This window comes from Lactuca saligna, chromosome 4, assembly GCF_052625555.1.
Source record: "Lactuca saligna cultivar CGN05327 chromosome 4, ASM5262555v1, whole genome shotgun sequence".
Taxonomy (NCBI): Eukaryota; Viridiplantae; Streptophyta; class Magnoliopsida; order Asterales; family Asteraceae; genus Lactuca; species Lactuca saligna.
The window spans coordinates 27979037-27999803 of NC_136420.1; positions in this window are offsets into that span (position 1 = coordinate 27979037).

Genomic DNA, 20767 nt, shown 5'->3' on the forward strand with positions numbered 1-20767 from the left:
TTCATTCGAAGAGTTTTTTTTAGTATTAACATTGTTAAAGAATACACTTGCATATTGGACAATAACATGTTATTCTTTAAGAAAAATATAATGCAATATAATAAAGAACATATATTATAAAAACAAGCACCATCCTTATAGCATAAACCAATTATTTTTATAGCATAGAACAAGAATATATATATATATATATATATATATATATATATATATATATATATATATATATATATATATATAGACACACACTCAATATTTTGAAGAATATAAACAATCTTTTATGCTAAATTCTTTAAGAATATACATAAAATTATAATATATACTCTATTGTTTAAGAATTTATCATCATTCTTGAAGATTTTATCTTTTCTTTTATTGGGTTTTCGCATGCCTCTATCTTTACGTCTTCACATGTAAAACATATTTTCCAATTATTAACTTTTTTGCAAGTTGTTAACTTTAAGTTGTAGTTCGTGGGTTTTATGCTTAGGCACGATATGCATAGTAAAAGCCTTGTAGCTCTTTTAGTACATGTTTGATACGGAGCATTTTGAAGGGTTAGTGTCTCTTAGTATGTTGCTTTAAGAGGAAGCCAATGGTTTTGGTGCAAGTAAAAAAACAAAAATCCATCTAACTTCAGTGTCTATTATCATATTCTAGACCTTAGTAAGGTTTAAAGTTTCTATCTTAATTTGTGTTTCTTTCATGAATTTAGGATATAGATGAGTCTTAGAGCTTTTTGGTCAAGTTTGGCTCCCTTCTTCCTGGAGTTCATAAAAATCTAGGATTTTAAGTGGTTGTTTGTTTACTTTTGGACTCAACATAAAGATAGAAGAATGAGCCTCATGTCATGAGCTTAAATTCAACTTTGTTTCCTTGCTCATGTGTAACGCCCACAATTTTGGGCTAGACATTTATAGCATAATCATAATAATTATACATTTTATCGAACAATTAAAATCGTTGATTAGGGTAATTGTTCTTCGTAGGTGTTGCGAGCCAATAAATAATTATCGCATAGAGATTAATGGACAAATATTAGGATTATATAATATTTTTAAAAAACCTTAATATAAAATTTGTCGTTAAAGTGATAAAATAAAGATTAAGAGTAATGATTATATAGGATAAATAATCTTACAAAAAGTTGTAGTAAACGAGATGACAGTTCCATAGATATAAAGAACCCCTAAATATGTTTCGTATGAAAAAATTATGATTTTTATAAGTTTCACATTCAAACTGATATGGCAAGATGCATAGTAAAAAAGTGAATCGAGGATAGATTTTTTTCCAAAGTGATTTAAGTGAAAATCAAAGCTTGTCAATTGGAACATGTTGATATAAAGAACGCCAAAATCTGACTTCGTATGAGGAAGTTAGGATTTTTTACAAATTTTCAAGTACGACATAGTACAATAGTGTGCGAAACAGAAATTTAAATTAAAATCGGTTGATTGTTAACAAAAACAACGTAAACGAGAGTTGAAGATCTCGTAAATACGAATCTGTCGATATAAAGATAGTCGAGACCGGAGCTAGTATATGAAGAATATAAGTGAAACTTGGTCCCTAGGTTTCAAAGCGTGGCAAAATTCGATACAAATTTGTAAATTTGAGATATAATGAGAATTAGTGGATGGAGTCTAAATGAAATTTGATGTCCTCGCAAATAGGAATATGTTGACACGTAGAACATTGAGAATGTAGTTCGTATGAAGAAATTATGATTTATAATAGCATATTTACACAATAAAATAAAGTGTGTGTGCGTGTGTGTGTGTGTGTGTGTGTATATATATATATATATATATATATATATATATATATATATATATATATATAGGTCATTAGAAAGGTATCGATGATACGGTCGATATAAGAATAATATTTAATAATTTCGTCATTAGTTTAGCACAAGTACCATTAAATATATTTAAAATAGTATTATTAAGGATCGGTTAGTCATTTAAGTAATTATAAGTGTACTTTATGAAAATTCATTTACTATAAATATGAAGCTCTAAGCTCTCATATTTTGTTGCACGATTCTCTTGATTCAAGAGTCTTTCTCTTCCTATCCTCGAGCATGTGAGTCCCTCATGATTCGAAATCTCTTATTGTAGTTTTAGTATAGTATGTTGAGCGCATCGTTGGAAGAATCTTTCAAAAGAAATGATCAGTGACGAAGTTCTGCCCGTAGACTCTCTAAATTTTTGCTAGAAAACCTATGAATTAAAAGGGAAAGTCGAAGTGTTAGACAAGGATCTAACTTTCCCTTGAGTCTTCCACCTCAATCAAGTGAGTGCATAGTTACTTTCATTAACATAATTTAATACTAATAATTTTTAAAATGTATTAAATAATTGTTGAAAGTTTATATGTGAAATTAGATGTTTATTATTTGGAATAGTTATTAAATGTGTATTTGATAACATGCATTATGTTAACTAGTTATGGTTAATTATTTGTTAAATGCTAATATGATATTTTTACATGATAATCTTAAAATAAGAATTATTACTTAAAAGATTACTACATATTAAAATATTTGATACTTTGTGTTAAGAATATACACTAACTTACGTTAAGTTTCATTTAAACAAGAGTTATTATTAAAAGTTGATAGTATTATCTATGTTCTAAACTAAGACATATAAGGAATATTTAGATCCAATTAAGTTGGATAAAAGAATAGTTGTATTATGTATTGCGATGGTACAACATAAACAAGAAAATAGTTTGGAAATCCATTATAAACATTATAGTCTCACCTAGAAATGAAATAAGATTTATAAAAGATGCTTAGTTCAAGTTAATTTAAAAGAGTGTTCAGTTACACCCTATATTGGAAAAATATTAAACAAACAAGAAATTGTGTTGATTATAGGCTTTGCAATCTTGTCTAGTTATACACTAGGACTTAAAATGAGTTCTTAGTTCAATTAAGTTTAGATATTGGGTACAATCATATTAAGGGTGTGTGTGTGATAAGAACGGAGAGCAAAACTCTTTTCAATGACATGTTTTGAAGTACAGTTTATGTACCAGAGTACAAATAGTATTCCTTTGGATAGCCAGATATAGTGAGTCCGATCAGGCGACCAGAGGGTATATACAGTCATCTAACAAGGTATGATTACAACACTTGACATTCTCGTTAGTCTCGTCAATTATATTTCTAGTGTGGGCTCATTACGTATAGACGTAGATGAAATGGGTTGCCATCGTTCATCAAAGACTCTGATCGCTTAAGTGCCTTTATAACTTATACCAACCAAGGGATCCCCTAGCTATGTAGTCAAACCAATGCTCTAAACGAGTCATCGAGATAGTTGATTCTTCCTGATAACCGTGGACTAGGATTTGTGAGAATCGGTTGAGATTAGTATGTATGGGAGTAATGTTTATATATATATCTAAGTTATGGGATATATCTATATTGTTTAATAATGGCTGGTTTTTTAGGTTTGTTAATTATAAATTATTATAATAATAATATTGCGGGATTGGAAACTCTATGTGTCTTACCAGGTTTCCCAACCTAATTCACTCAATTGAAATGTATTACATGTAACAGGGTTAAGCGTTGGAGCTTGTTTAGGATGCCGAGTGATTAAGAGATAGTGTGCATTTGTGTTTAGGACCATTAAGTATTTACGGTGTAAAAATGTTATGCAATGATTATGAAATCCTTAGAGTTTTTGTATTAAAACAACACATTTACTCAAAGATCCTTTAATAAAACAAATCAGTTTCTACAAAATGTTTTATTATACTAGGAATTTCTACAAAAAAATTACTATGATTTTAAAGCGTAAAGAAATTTTTTTTTTTGGTGTTGAAAAATAGGGGGAGTCACATCGTGCGGCGTCTCGAGGTTCTCACTCAAACCACAAGACCAACCTCCATAGATACACATAAAAACTAGTTTTGCTCTGTTACAAGCTCATTAGGGAGGAAAAGTTAATCCCCAACTAGTTGCATCTAACCCGCAATGAACCCTTTCACATTCAAGCCCTTTAGAATTTATGACTAACCAGATGGAAGAGAATACAATGCCCTTGAGAGCTAATACACCCCCATAGAGCTAAATGGATAGATAAACAATGACATGGTCTTCTTTCTCTTTGTCTTCATGATCATGATGCAGACTTTTGGTCATGACATTCTCCCACCACCAAAATATAGAATGTCCTCGTACGGTAGGAGAGGAAATCTTGTCCATTCCAATCTTGATCAACATCACGTACAACTGCACATCACACTCTCTAACCCTAACCACATATGCATAGGGCCGTGATCCTCAACATGTGGCCACCCTCAACCCACTCTTATTCTTAAGCAATGAGGTGGAGCAGTGATCTATAGGTTTCCCCTCTAGGCATCCCTCCCTCTAGTCCGTATATACAGACCCACGAAAGTGAAAAAATGACTCAACATATGTCCTATTTTCTCAAACGTGGCTCTGATACCACTTATCACGAACTTAAATTTGGCACTCTTCGTTGCCTATGCGATATCCTATGGTTCCTACTAGAACCACGAGACCATGTTACCTAGATACACATGCCTACCGGTTTCGCCCTGCCATGAGATCATCAGGGAGGCAACATTAACCCCTGACTAGTTGTGTCTATCCCGTGACAGTCCCCTTCATAGTCAAGCCCTATAACATTTACAAGACCTCAAGACAAAAGAAACTAGCCTAACAATGCCTTCATTGGCTAATAGAATCCCCATAGATCTCAATGCCAAGCTAATAAGAGGCATGGTCTTTAAGTTCATGCCAACTTTTGGTTGTGACATTAAGCTCTTTTGTGACATTTATAGAATTAGTGGAATTTTGGATTCCCTTTTTAGAGTTATTTCTAGGAATATCTATGATTGAGTCTTGGATTTGGATAAAGTTGAAAACTTCATCCATTAAGATCATATTTTTAGGGCTACTAGAAAGTTCAAACCTTTGTCTTTACGGATTAAGAACTTAATGAAGAAGAGATCTACATGGGAGGATGTGGCGCACTCTCTTCTTTGGCGTGATTCACTTTATGAAGTGAGTCAACTATTTTTTCATTTTGTAGTTACGGAGCAACAATTCTTGGTCATGACGCGCCTGACCATCGACCATTCTATTGACCGCTAACTTTAATCCATTGATTGTTGACTTTTCGACTAGTTTAACTTTTGGTCAAACTTTGGTGGATTTAGGGTTTTGGACTTAAGTCTGAACTTTAACAAGTCTTGGTTACTAAGTTTCACCTATGATAATTTAGTTGGTGCATGTAGCTGATTCTTTCGTGGTCACGTTTGAGTGTAATTTTTAGCTCTTGAAATTAATGTGAGTTTTCTTACTACACTTCATATGAAAATAGATATAATTGTTATTGGAAATAGTATTCAATGTCATTAATTATTTTGATAAAATTTCTAATAATAGAAGGGTCTTTTTGGTTTGACCTCATGACCCAAATAACATAAGGAAATTGAGATAAATAAATTGTTAATTTATTAAGGAATTAACCAATTAATTAGAAATTATTTAGTAATTAATCAAAAGATTTTAATAAATTAAAAGGCCTGAATATTAATTAATCAAAGGGATTAATTAAAATATTCTAGAAGCCTCTGAATAGCTTCATATGGATGGTTTTGACTGTCTCTATCATATGAATAAGGTAGATTTGAATCAAATAATAGAGTCTGATTTCTTTTAAGATTCTATCTATAGCCTATAAATAGACTGTTAGGGGTAAACCCTTTATAAAATTGTCCTTACTTTTTTTTTCTCTCTCTTTATGTCCTTGGAAAAAATCAGAACCTCTCTCCTAGGGTTGGTGATTTTCATATAAACCCTTTTTTAAGTTTCTTCCTTTTGATTTTGGTGTTGTAGGACTGATCCCATTAGAGGAATGTTACGTTAGATCCTTCATCCTTGGAACGATCTAGCATATACAAGATCACAAACAAGCAATTATGAGGTTAGTAATTCTTTCTCATGTTGATTTTTTAAGTATGTTGTTATAACTAGTAAAACCAAGATTCTAGGGTACATGTGCATTTAGGTAAATGTATTGATTGTTTCCACTACATTATGATGTGCACTTCATGCTAATAATCCACAATACTTGCATGGTAAGGTGTAGGTACATTTACCATATTATTATACAAGTAGACAATATTTTTTTTCCGTATGTTTATTTTTTGCCTGATTGTATGGTGCTTTATGTATAATTTTTGAAGGGTTGATGGTAGAACGACGCTAGGTTGCGAGTCTAGATATCTAGAGTCATTGAAGGAACATGTAACACCCAGAGTTCAGAAGTGTAAGTTCAGGGTTCTTAGTGTAAATAAGGAAGGTCAACTCGGCGAGTCGAGTCGTGGTTCTGGTCACGTGTTAAGTGACCAACTCGGCGAGTTGGTGCTGAAGGGAGAAAACCCTAATTCGAGGGTTGTGCCCTATATAAAGAACATCATAACCCACCTTCAGCCTCTTTGCGACCCCTTTGATATCTAGAAACCCTCATCTCGTGTGTGTGACTCCATTGATGAAGAATTAGAGCTTGGAAGAGAAATTTGGTGTAAGAAGCTTGGGGATTTAGAGGCCATCATCAAAGGGCTTGGGTAGATTTGGAATCTACTTCTATTTGGGCACATTTCAGGTGTAAGGAACCTCCTCCTTAAGCTATTTCATTATTGATTCATAAATGGTGGTTGTGTAACGCCGTAAAATTTCAAACAAATTTTCACATTTGAAAAACACTTTATTTCACAATATTATAAAACTCATTGTTTCATATATTCGAACATAAGTAAAAATCCCAAGATCATAACATAAAAATAAAACTCAGCGTGTGTGTGTACTTATCATGCCGACGCCTTTCCGCGATCCTCACTAGTACCTGAAACACATAACACAAAACACTGTAAGCACAAAGCTTAGTGATTTCCCCAAAATACCACATATAACACATATTAGCCACTCGAGGCTATAACTCTTGTGGGCCCTAACTCTATGGACCCCCTGGTCCTAGCTCTGTGGACCTTCCGGTCCTAAGTCTGATATACACATAGCTTAAATCACATAGAAATAATACAGTGCAACACATCACATAGATAACATACAAGATCCTCTATCACATAACTCTGGTTACCTACTCAAGGTAAAGTATAGTGAGAAGACTCACCTCGGATGTCTCAGGTAATACCTCGCTCATGTATACACTGATCTAGCCTCTGCCTAAATATATAACAATCATCTCAATTAATAACAGCTCTCCAGGATAGACTAGACTCTCACATGTCCTCTAAGAATGCTAAAAGACCATTTTACCCGTCAAATAGCCCACAAGTCCAATTGTTGACCAAACCCTAAAAGTCAATGGTCAAACCTTTGACCAGATTCGTCGAGTGCACAAATGTGGCTCGGCGAGTCCATGCATGTTCTCCTCACCCCTGGTCCTCACTTGACTCACTGGGGTAACCCTCCACTCTTTGAAATCATCTTTGGTTGTGAATTTCAGGACAACCCAAACCAACTCGTCGAGTTAGGCTCTTGACTCAGCGAGTTCAGTCCTGAACTCAGGTCCTCTAAATCCCCTCTGACTCACCGAGTCATTTTCCCAACTCAGCGAGTCACCAACTGTGTGATTCATGGGGACAACTATCCTACTCGTCGAGTCTGTTCTTGGACTCGGGGAGTTCATGCCATGCTCAAACTCAAATGACTTCCTGAGGTCAGATCTGTTCCTCTAATCCATAGATCTGACCTTCCCAAGCATGATAATTAAATAAAGTTCAAATCTTGATGCTCATGCAAAGGCCGAAAAGCTCTATTTGGAGAAATAACCTCAAATATGACACCCTAAGCTCATGTCTCCTAATATCAATCATAAAGGTCAAAGGGTTAAGGTCTTTGGACCTCTTTGGATCTAGATCCAAAGCCTCAATACGAGAAGGGACCAAATGTTCATCCAATCAAGCCTCTAAAGGGTCTAGAAAACCCTAACTCCAAAGGTTAACACCAAAATTGAAGAAGGATCGAATCTATACCTCAAATATAAGTCCCTGGGATCTAAAATCTACATAATAGCACCCTCTTCAGCTCCCTCCTGCCTTGGTCACCTTCTTCTTGCAAGAACACCAACACAAGGATCAAAATTGGCCTCTCCTCCCTCACAAACGTTCTAGCTCTCTTAGGGTTTGTCTCAAGGGTCTGGTAGCTACACCTGAAGGCTATAAGAGTCTTTAAATAGATCCCATACCCGAGAAATTTGGGTTTCACTTAACAGCGTGGGCTCACCGAGTCCACGAGTCGACTCGTCGAGTCCGGTCAGCAATCCAGATAAGAACCCGCGGTCCTACTCGACGAGTCTAAGCATCAATTCGCCGAGTTTCTCCCCAAACTCAAAATAAATGAACAAAATAATATACCTGAAAATCCGGATGTTACAGGTTGATTTGGGATTCATTAGCTTGTTTGGGAGCTATCTCGAGTTTGAGGCTTAGAGATGAAGTTGCTACTTTAGATCTAGACTTGTGATGGCCCAAAAGGTCATAAAGTTCCTGTCTAAGAGTTATTGGTGAAGTCCTTTGTCTTTAAACCTAGTCCTACAAGTGTTTTGGGCTTATATCTCCTTGCTTTCACGTAAAGTTTGCAACTTTATGTGAGGTTTAGGCTGTAGAAGAGTGGATCTATTGATTGGAGTCCCTACATGGCTTGAAAAACCTCTGTATGGAATGAGAACTAAAGAGACTCGGCGAGTCACATGGGTGTGCTCGACGAGTTGTATGATTATGTGCATGGACTCGGTGAGTTGGAAGAACAACTCGGCGAGTATGTTGAAGATTGCCTTGGACTCGATGAGTCTATGCTTGGACTCGGCGAGCCTGGTTGTGAAGTCCTAACCTTTTCTGGTTGAGCTGTGAATCGGTGAGTCGAGGGACAACTTGGTGAGTTGAGCAGGAAGGGACTTAGAGCTTGTTGGACTCGACGAGTCTTGGGGCGACTCGACGAGTTGATTCATGGCATGGGAGTCTCTGAGCATAGGAACTCGATGAGTCAACGGGTTGACTCGGTGAGTAGGGTCAACCAGGAAGGTTGAATTTGACTGAGGACTTTGACTTGGACCAAGGGTTGACCAGTTTGACTTCCAAGGGTATTTTGGTAATTATTGGTGTTTATTGGTATTGGTGATTTGGTAATGATCAGTGGTGGAGTTCGTGCTGGTGGTTAGAGCAGCGTGGTCTTATTTCTTCAAGTCGGCAGTTGCAGGTGAGTTATCCTCACTCTATCGACAGGGTCTAAGGCACCAAGGCCGACCCTTTATCGGATGGGAATTCGGGTAGTGGTTTGTTATGTTATTGCTTTGCTATGTCTGCATCCTAGTAGTTAGGATGGTATAGGGATGAGCAAAAGGACCGAACCGGCCCGAACCGGACCGGAACCGGGAACCGGCTTCGGCCAAAATCAAGAACCGAACCGGCTCGACGGTTCCACCGGCTCCGGTTCCTACCGGTTCTTGTCGTGTCTTCAAATGTTGGAACCAGTCCTTGAAAAATAGCATCATACGGTTCCGGTTTTTACCGGTTCTACCGGTTTTTGCCTGTTCTACTGGTTCCCGGTTTCAAAAATCCATAAAAATAATGTCTCGGTCCCGGCCCGAACGGTTCCATCGGGTTCGGGTTCTGGTGCCGGTTCCGGTTCCGGTACCGGTTCCGGACGGTTCCCCGGTCCATATGCTCATCCCTAGGATGGTATATGTTAGTGACATGGTTAATGTCAGTATCCTGGTAGTTAGGATGGTAAATGTTAGAGACTTAGTTAAGGTCGGTATCCTGGTATATAGGATGATACTATGTTAGTGACCGGTTAGGTCGATAACCTGGTTTGGATGTTGCTATGTTATGTGATCTGCTAGATCGGTTTTCTAGTTGTGAATTACTATCTGATTATATGTTTATGTGCACATGGTTGTTGGATTGGGTTAGGTTGAGGCGGGTCCTGCTTTGTGCTGTAGGCCAACATACCCAGGCCAAACCGGTTAGACCGAAGGCCCGAAGAGCGGTCCGGATGGGCTGAAGGCCCCAAGAGGGCGGACCAGATGTGCCAAGGCTCGGAGAGTGGATCAGACAGACTGAAGGCCCGATACGGGCAGACTAGTCATATTGTAGACTTAGAGAGTGGACCGGGTGGACTGAAGTCCTTGTGTAGGCAGACTAATCACACTCTAGACTCGATATGCATAGCTATTCTGTTTATGATATGATATGATTGTTGGAATAGTGTCTAAGGCTGCAACTATATTAGGCAAGTATTTGATCCGGTTGTGCATGGTCCTTTTGGGTTGCCTTCACCATAGCAACTTGATGGATGATTTGTTAAGAGAGAGTAAATATTATAAGGAATAATATATGGTTATTTGATTAATATAAGTCATAGATTAATTGGAATTAATTTGGTGACTTAAAGAGATTAATTAAATAAGAGGGTATAAATTGTCAATTGTTTGATAGTTACACTTTAGACTATAAATCCTTATCCATGATTCTAGATCTATTTCAATGTTGTTCTTTAACCTAATTAGCCATTAGAAGTGTTGGATTCAAAGCATGTTTAATTATAAAGCCTAGATCCGAGCATTAGGGTTTTGCATGCGCACATAGGAAAGTTCTTATGGCTAAAACCCATCAGTGGTATCAGAGCCTAGCTTGGTTTTCTTTAAATTGTTGCTTGATTAACTGAAACAAACCTGCAAAATTCGATTTTTGGGTTTCTGAGTCATGGACTCGGCGAGTTCCAAAGTGGACTCGGCGAGTAGGCTTGACTCGGCGAGTCCCTTTGTGTACTCGGCGAGTCCGGGCGTCAGGATTAGGCAAAACTGGGATTTTTTCATGTTTATCTTATGGAAACTTACCTTAATCATATTAGATCAACCCTAATCTGATTTTTTGATATATATGACTATAATCTTGATCTAATTAAAGATATTTATCATCTAATAAAATATTTAATTTACTTATATGATAATTGATTAATTATTTTGATAATTATCTTAAAAGAAATCTTGGATAAATCAAATAAAGATAATTAGGATATTAATTGTTAATTGGAATTATTTGTTATTTGATCCTCCATGTTTTAAAATGTTTAAAACTTGCCCTCAAGTTTTGAAATTTATATTTGTGATTAAAAGGTTTTAATTTAGACAACTTAAATTTCAAACCCTACGTTTTAAAAGGTTTAAAACACAACCCTATACTAATATGATATTACTAGAATAATATATATATGTATAACTAAATGCTAGTCTTACCGTTAGTGGCCTCATTCACGAAGCCGATCTATAAGGTGGGTATAAGGTTGCGGCCTATAAAATGGCGCTTAATGGGTGTACACTCACACCCACCGCTTGCTTGATTGGTGGAGGGTCGTTAGCCGAACGGGTAGGATAGGGCAACCTCATCCTCTCATTAAAAGTATAATAAGAAATACAAAGTAACTACACGTTTTAAAAATTTCCCAATCTTAGTTACTTTAGGAAAAGTGAATTGATGCAATCCCATGAAATTACACTTTGCACCCTTGCTAAGAAGTTAGTGGAGCGTGTGTGGTTTACCGGAACACTAATTGGTTCTAAGCAAAGGTGGCAAAGGGTGATTCATTATTTATCATAGTTCGATGGAGCGTGTGTGGTTTACCGGCACATAGAATAGGTGATCGTTACAATGAAGGCACCATGTGAATTTGCATGGTAATTCACACCCGCTTTGTGATCCTCGGCATCCCAGTCACAAACAAGAGGGGCATATCGAGATTTAAACATGCCATTGAATAGTTCAATGAATCTCATCCGAACCTAGGAATTCTCAATACACTTAGGACTAATAGTCTAGGTTTTGTTATGGAGAATTAGTGAATCGTCATTCACTTACCTTCAATTTATTTTCATGTTAGATTACGGCATCCCTTTTCTAATATGTAAATGTTATTGTTGGATCCTAACCCTAATTTTTCATATTGGGTGATAATTAGGGATTCTTATTCTAATCTATCTTTGTCCTTTCTATAGATGTTGAACACAAACAACGCTGCTGCGAGTTCTTTGACATTGATGAGCCTTTGCCAAAAGGTCACCTTCGATGGAACGAACTTTAGCGAATGGATAAGATACATTCGCACCATTGCTCGCTACGAGGATAAGGAGTATGTCCTCAATGAAAAGCTTGAGAAGATCAACCCCGAAATCGCTACTCCAGCTGAAATCACCGCTTTTGAGACTCATGAGCGAGATGCAACGAAGGTACATTGCATCATGATTGCCACCATGAACTCCGAATTCCAAAAGTCCTACGAGGACATGTATCCATACGAGATGCATCAAGACTTGTTGGAGAGATACCACCAAAATGCGAGACAAGAGCGTTATGAGATTTTCACTAACATGATCTCCGCTAAGATGGGTCATGGAGAATCTCTTACCGTGCACCTGCAAAAGATGCAAAGGTATGTCGATCGCCTTCGCAAGTTAAATGTTGACTTTGGGGAAGACTTGGCGATCGACATGGTGCTTCACTCTTTGCCTCCGACGTACAACCAATTTAGGATGACCTACCACATGAACAAAGAGGAGGTCACCCTAAGCAAACTCTAAGGTCTTTTAAGAGTCACTGAGAGCAACTTCAAAGACAAGTCTGTTGCACCTACTCCCAATCCGGCTGCTGCTCCTGTCTTGGCAATTGGTCAAGGAAAGGGAAAGAAGAGGAAGGCTTCATCAAAGAACTATCGCAAGGTTAAAGCCCGAGATGGTGCCTCTTCTAGTGGGACCAAAGTTGATCCCTCTAAGCCCTATCATAACCCGAAGGGGGCAGAGTGCCACCACTGCCACAAGATAGGACATTGGAAGAGAAGCTGCCCAGAATACCTACAAGCAATCAAAGAAGGAAAGATCAAGCCATCTTTCGCAGGTATATACACAATTAAATCTAACGATTCTAATCATGCTATTTCTTGGGTTCTTGACACCGGTTGTGGTTATCACATTTGTTCAAATGTGCAGGGACTAAGAAGAAGTAGGGATGTGGAGCAAGGAAGGATCAATCTAATCATGGGGAACAGAAGATCGTCGCCTGTTACCAAGATTGGAGTGTATTCTTTAGTGCTTAGGAATAATTTATGTTTAGATTTGAAAAATTGTTGCTATTCGCCAGAAATGGCTAGAAACATCATTTCATTTCATGGTTTATATAGACTAGGATTTAGATTTTCTTTTAATAATGAGAATGGCTCTATTATGGCTTATCTAAATAGTGTCTTTTACTTTGAAGCTATACCATGTAATGGAATATATGAAACTGTTATGATTGTTGATAACTTAGGAAATGATGTTTTGAATATTGATTCTTCCACTAGTTTGGATAAAGCATCCTTGTGGCATTGCTGTCTTGGACATATCAACAAGAAACGCATAGCCCAACTCCAAAAGGATGGAGTGTTGGAGTCATTCGACCTTAGGGAAGATGACACATGCGAGTCTTGTTTACTTGGAAAGATGACTAAGTCACCCTTCACGAATACTTGTGAAAGGGGTGAGGGGCTATTGGACCTAATACATACCGATGTATGTGGACCCTTTAGATCAACCACGAAGGATGGGAACCGCTTCTATGTGACTTTTACCGATGATTATAGTAGATATGGGTATATCTATTTAATCATGCAAAAGTCAGAAACCTTTGAAAAGTTCAAAGAGTTCAAGAATGAAGTGGAGAATCAATTGGGCAGGAAAATCAAGATGCTTCGATCCGATCGAGGAGGAGAGTACCTAAGTCTTGAATTCCACGATTATCTCAAGGAGTGTGGAATAGTTTCGCAATTGACGCCTCCTAGGACACCGCAGTTGAATGGTGTGGCACAAAGGCGTAATCGAACCTTATTGGATATGGTTCGCTCTATGATGAGTCGTGCTTCACTACCTATCTTCTTTTGGGGGTATGCCTTAGAGACTGCCGCCCATATCCTTAACCGAGTCCCTACTAAGAAGGTTGCCAAAACACCTCACGAGATGTGGATGGGGAAAGCTCCCTCGTTGGCACATATCAAGGTTTGGGGTTGCGAGGCTTTCGTAAGACGAGATACTCACGACAAGCTTGAACCTCGAAGTGAGCGATGTATTTTCATCGGATACCCGCAGACATCCTTTGGATATCTCTTCCGTATACCGAAAGACAATGTTGTCTTTGTTGCGAAGAGAGGAGTTTTCCGAGAGCGAGAACTCATAAGCCAAGGAGACAGTGGGAGACAAATCGAACTTGAAGAGATTCAAGAGTCGATAGATGAAGGAACCTCTACCGCTGGCATTCAACCCGAGGAGGAAACTCCGGTTGAACCGATTGATGAATCCTTACCTCTTAGACGTTCCGATAGAGTTAGAGTTCATCCCCAGTTTTATGGTTTTCATATTACTACCGAAGGGGACACGTATATTAGTGATGGTACACTAGTAAATCTTGATGAACCTAATAGCTATAAGGAAGCCATGGCAGGCCCGGAGTTTGCGAAATGGAAAGAGGCAATGGATAGCGAGATCCAATCCATGTACAATAACCAAGTTTGGAATTTGGTTGATAATGTGCCCGGACGTAAGACCGTTGGGTGCAAGTGGATCTTCAAGAAGAAGACCGACGTGGATGGAAACGTACACACGTATAAAGCACAATTGGTTGCGAAGGGCTTTACTCAAACTCCAGGAGTTGACTATGATGAGACCTTCTCACCAGTTGCGAAGATTAAATCTATTAGAGTGATGCTAGCAATTGCCGCATTTCATGATTATGAGATTTGGCAAATGGATGTCAAGACCGCCTTCCTTAACGAAAAGTTGGCTGAGGATGTTTACATGGCTCAACCAGAGGGGTTTGTGAATCCGAAGCATCCAAATAGAGTGTGTAAGCTTGAGAAGTCCATTTATGGACTTAAGCAAGCATCTCGCAGATGGAATCTTTGCTTCGATGAGAAAGTCAAAGAGTTTGGATTTGTACGAAGCGAAGACGAATCTTGTGTATATGTCAAAGCCAGTGGGAGTATAGTAAGCTTCCTCGTTCTATATGTCTATGACATATTACTCATAGGAAACGACGTCCCGACTCTGCAGGAAGTCAAGTCCTGGCTCGGGAAGTGTTTCGCTATGAAGGACCTCGGAGAGGCTTCTTACATTTTGGGAATAAGGATAGTAAGAGAAAGAAGTAAGAGACTAATTGGATTTAGTCAGAATACTTACTTAGAGAAGGTACTAAAACGTTTTAGTATGGAAAACTCAAAGAAGGGAGAACTACCGATACAAGGAAATGCCAAGTTGAGTAAGACTCAAAGTCTGAGTACTGAAGCTGAAATAGCAGAAATGAGCCGAATACCATATTCTTCCGCAGTTGGCTCAATCATGTACGCTATGACTTGTACTCGCCCTGATGTAGCCTTTGCTTTGAGCATGGTTAGCAGATATCAAGGGAACCCTGGCAAAGCACACTGGATTACGGTGAAGAACATCCTTAAGTACCTTCGGAGGACGAAAGAATGGTTCTTAGTCCTTGGAGGGAGTGATGACTTGAAGGTGCGAGGGTATAGTGATGCTAGTTTTTAGACCGATAGGGACAACTACCGTTCGCAGTCGGGCTGGGTCTTTACCCTAAACGGAGGAGCAGTAACTTGGAAGAGTTCCAAGCAAGAAACCGTAGCTGATTCAACGTGCGAATCAGAGTACATCGCAGCGAGCGAAGCATCGAAGGAGGCGATATGGCTAAAGAACTTCATTGGTGATCTTGGAGTTGTGCCTGCCATAAAGGAGCCCATGGAGATTTTCTGTGATAACGAAGGTGCGGTTGCCTTGACCAAGGAACCGAGGGATCATGGTAGATCTCGACATATCGACATAAAATATCACTTCATTAGACATCGTGTAGAAGAAGGACAACTCATAGTTAAGAGGATATCATCAGAAGATAACCCAGCAGATCCGCTTACGAAGGGACTGAGTAGGGTTAAGCACTTGCAGCATGCTAGGAGTATTGGGCTGAAGGATGATATTAGTATAGATTAGATAGTATTAGAAACATATAATAGATAAATGTAATTAACATTTGATGATTAAATAAAGGAGTTTTATTTATAAGTAAAGTTACTGTCATATGTTAATTGTTTAACTATTGTTTCACTTTGCATGTTTTGACTTCCAGAATAATTGAGTTTATTAGGAATAATCGAATTATTCAAATTGTCCACAATCGTTCATATGTTGGAAGTAGATATGAATGAAGATTGTCATGAATTGGTGTGTAGATTGTCTAAATGGTGTTAGACATAGCAAGGGTTGCTGCAACGTTCATGAGTGCTTATGAACTGGTTTTGAGCATTGGAACAAACTCGCGCTTGCTGGAATCACTTTATGGAATATGATATAAAAGGTGATCGTAAGACGATAATATCATATAGTCTTAAAACCTAGATATATGGTTTATTATTTGTTAATTGATTGTACATTGATAATGCGAAAACGCATCAGTAACTTGGTGTTATAAAACGCATTGTTGTGTATAGTTGGTTAATGAATAAGTAAATGCATATAAGTCGAAGTTTATCTGTAAATTTTATCCTAAGAGGGTAGAAGAGATATCTTGGTCACTCGATGATTTGATTTGACTTATGTGTCGGGCCCGGTTAGAACTGAATTGATGTGTTTGATTAAGTTCTATGTCGAATAAATCGGAGATCGAGAAATCAAATGCTAGACTAACCATTCCATAGGATTGTCAACATGATATCTAACAGAGGACTGTACGATCCCTTATCTAAAGGACAAGATTGATTAGATCAGAGTTTGATAGCGTCTTTGAGAGCTACGATTGCAAACCGAATTGTACTTGTATAGTTACTAGACTTATCCAAGTGGGAGACTGTTGGAATAGTGTCTAAGGCTGCAACTATATTAGGCAAGTATTTGATCCGGTTGTGCATGGTCCTTTTGGGTTGCCTTCACCATAGCAACTTGATGGATGATTTGTTAAGAGAGAGTAAATATTATAAGGAATAATATATGGTTATTTGATTAATATAAGTCATAGATTAATTGGAATTAATTTGGTGACTTAAAGAGATTAATTAAATAAGAGGGTATAAATTGTCAATTGTTTGATAGTTACACTTTAGACTATAAATCCTTATCCATGATAGGATGGACGATTTCTAGGGCTTGGATAAGCCAAAATTGTCCATAGGGTTATCAAGGAAAGGATATGGATCAACTTAAAGTCTAAGTTATCCTATTAGGGTTAAAGCTGTAATCCTTAAGGAGTCTACAAGTATAAATAGACCCTAGGGGTGAGGCAATTCGACACACCATCTAAAGTAGAGATACTCTGGCCGAATTCCTCCCCTCTCCTCTCTCCTAAATCATCTTACTTGCTATTGGTGTTTGTAAGCCATTAGAGGAGTGACATTTGTGACTCTAGAAGCTCCAAGATAACAAGGTCAACAAGGAATCCAAAGGTATGATTCTAGATCTATTTCAATGTTGTTATTTAACCTAATTAGCCATTAGAAGTCTTGGATTCAAAGCATGTTTAATTAGAAAGCCTAGATCCGAGCATTAGGGTTTTGCATGCGCACATAGGAAAGTTCTTATGGCTAAAACCCATCAATGATATGATATGATATGATATGATATGATATGATATGATATGATGTGATATGATATGATATGATATGATATGATATGATATGATATGATATGATATGATTGTTGGATAAGGTGTCTAAGTCCATAACTTATTTGGTACATACTTGATCCGACCCGACATGGTCCATTTGGGTTGCATTTCATCCAAACGATTTATGGATAATTTTATGAGAATTGTATACTTACGATTTATTAATATATTATAAGTTATAAAGTATTAATATGAAGTCATGTTATTTAATTAGGTTTAGTCTTAAATTAATTATGAATTAATTTAGAGATTAAAAAGAAGACTGATTAAATTATGGGCTATTATATTTTATATAGTGTGGGCTAATACTCATTTGTTAATGGGCTAAGCTAATATGGAAGTCCATGGATGATCCATGGAGCTTTTAACCCATGGATCCTTGGAAAGGAAAAGACATGGGTTATTAGGGTTTCACCCTAACCATGCACACTATATAAAGAAGCATGTGATGCAAGAAATATGGCTCTAAGTGTAGACTCTAGTTGTGTGAGACTTAGTGGTGGCCGATTTCATAAGAAAGTATACTAATCTCTCAAAGTTTTCCAAGTGTTTGTGGTTATTTGTGATTTCCATTTGAGGCATTCACACTATTGGTTCTTGCCTCTCAAACTCCATAGGAATCAAACTCATCATAAGGTATGTAATCTCATCTAATTCTTTTATGTTTAAAAGTACCCCATGCCATGTTAGATAGGTTATGAACCTTGGAAAATTATTATTTTGCATGTATTTAGACAAACATAGATCCAAGGTTTATTAGGGTTGCATGCACACTTAGGAAGTGTTAGATTGCTCAAAACCCAACAGTGGTATCAGAGCCTAGGCTTGTTTTCTTGAATACTTGATGCAAATTGATGAAAATCGAAGTTTATGTGCTGTCTGCATAGCAGACTCACCGAGTCCAAGACAAAATTCATCCAACTCGGCGAGTTGGTTCATGCACTCGACGAGTTGGACCCCCAGACAACATATCTTCGAGTTTTGGTGCTGGAATTGGTCTAGAATCATTACCTTACACTGTTTTGGACTCATAAAACCTGTTTTTGATGTGGTAATGATGATGGTGGACCAATTTCAAAGTTATAATCAAAATTTCAAGTTTATATGTGTTTATATGATTCTTGAAATTGTTGATGTGGATGTTCATGTTTATATGAGTTTTGTTAGATCATAGGAATTATTTGCAAATTGTTTGTTAGTTAATTCTCGATCTTAATGTGTTTTAATGGAATTCATAATTTGTCCTCAAGTTATGAAATTCCAAAAGTTTTTTCTTTTAAATGTTTTTTAAGAAGTCATAAGTTACACTTTTGAAGAGTTTTTCTAATAAATGCTTTTATGGACTTCATAACTTGTCCTCAAGTTATGGATTTCCAAGAGACTCTTCATTAAAAGTTTTAAACACTTAATTAAAACTCATAAGTTATGAATATCCAAAAGTTTATGAATTGTTCAAAATTTGCCCTCAAGTTTTGGAATTTGTAAAGTCTCACACAAACTTTTATTCCAAACCCTTAGAGTTTTAAAAGTTAAAATTCAACACTTATACTATTTATAACATTAATGGTTAATTATTATATATGTATAAGAACAAGTCGTTTTACCGTTAGTAGGCCTCATTCATGAAGCCAGTCTATAAGGTGGGTATAAGGTTGTTGCCTATAAAATGGCAACTTAATGGGTATCCACTCTCACCCACCACTTGCTTGACTGGTGGAGGGTCGTTAGCCGAACGGGTAAGACAAGGACTTATAAATTATCATTAAGTATGATGAATATTATAAAGTAACTAAATGTTTTATTTAATTCCCAATCTTAGTTACTTTAGGAAAAATGTGAATTTGGTGCTAGCCCATAGAATTCACATTTTGTACCTTACCAAGTCGTTGGTGGAGCGTGTGTGGTTAACCGGCACACTAACTTGGACTAGTAAGGACCACGAAGGGTGACTTAATGTTTGTCATAGATCAACGGAGTGTGTTTGGTTAACCGGCACATTGATTAGGTGATAATATTAAGGGTACTAAGTGAATTGGTATGGTTATTCACACCTTGTTTTGTGATCCTCGGCATCCCAGTCACAAAATTTGAGAGGGCACACTCGAGATTGAAACATGCCATTGAAATGTTCAATGAATCTCAAAGATCTAGGAATTTCAAATCCAATTAAAACCTAATAAATTATTTCGTTTTTCATGGTGGAAGTTGGTGAATCGTCATTCGCCTACCTTCAAATATTTTATGGCTTGGATTACGGCATCCCTCTTCCAAATTATAAAATATTGTGTTGGGTCCTAGCCTTAATATTTCATATTGGGTGTTATATTAAGGATTTTGAATCAACTAACTTGATTTTCTCCCATTATAGATGTCTGGTTCAGACAACTATGATCTTCCCAAATCTCTTGAAGATGGTGTCCCTCAACATCATGCTTCACTTCCTCCACCTCCTCCAATTATTCTCCCTCACCCACAAGTTCTTGAAAAGTTTAAAGTCACTCAATCCCTATTGGCAAACATAGTCTATGTGTGCTCACATCTTGGAGATAAAGTCACATATTGACAAGCCGGGAGAGTTGGGTGTCAAAGTCTCGTGAAAGTTGGATGTTCAATCACTTTCTTAGTAACATAGTGAGTCTCTTTGGGACTACTATGAGACAGACTATGACATGACCCTTAATGGTCTTATCTATTTGCTTGGCGTGGTGGAATCAGAAATGAGTTGGAACACCAGTAAAGAAAATTTGATTAACAGAACAACTTCCCAAATCTTAAATGGACATTGACAATGGTAGCATTGGATATCTAGAAAAAGTATTTCTCTTCCCAATGGAAAGGGATCGGCTATAGTCAACTCGGTTGACCAAATGGTAAAGAGAAATGCTAAGTCTGAGATAGTCTCATGTGTCATTACCAAAGGGTCTATATGTTTTAATGCCAAAGGGAGGGACACTGATTGCGAAGCTGCCATATTTACCTGAAAGATCATAAGATTGATCAAGTCAAA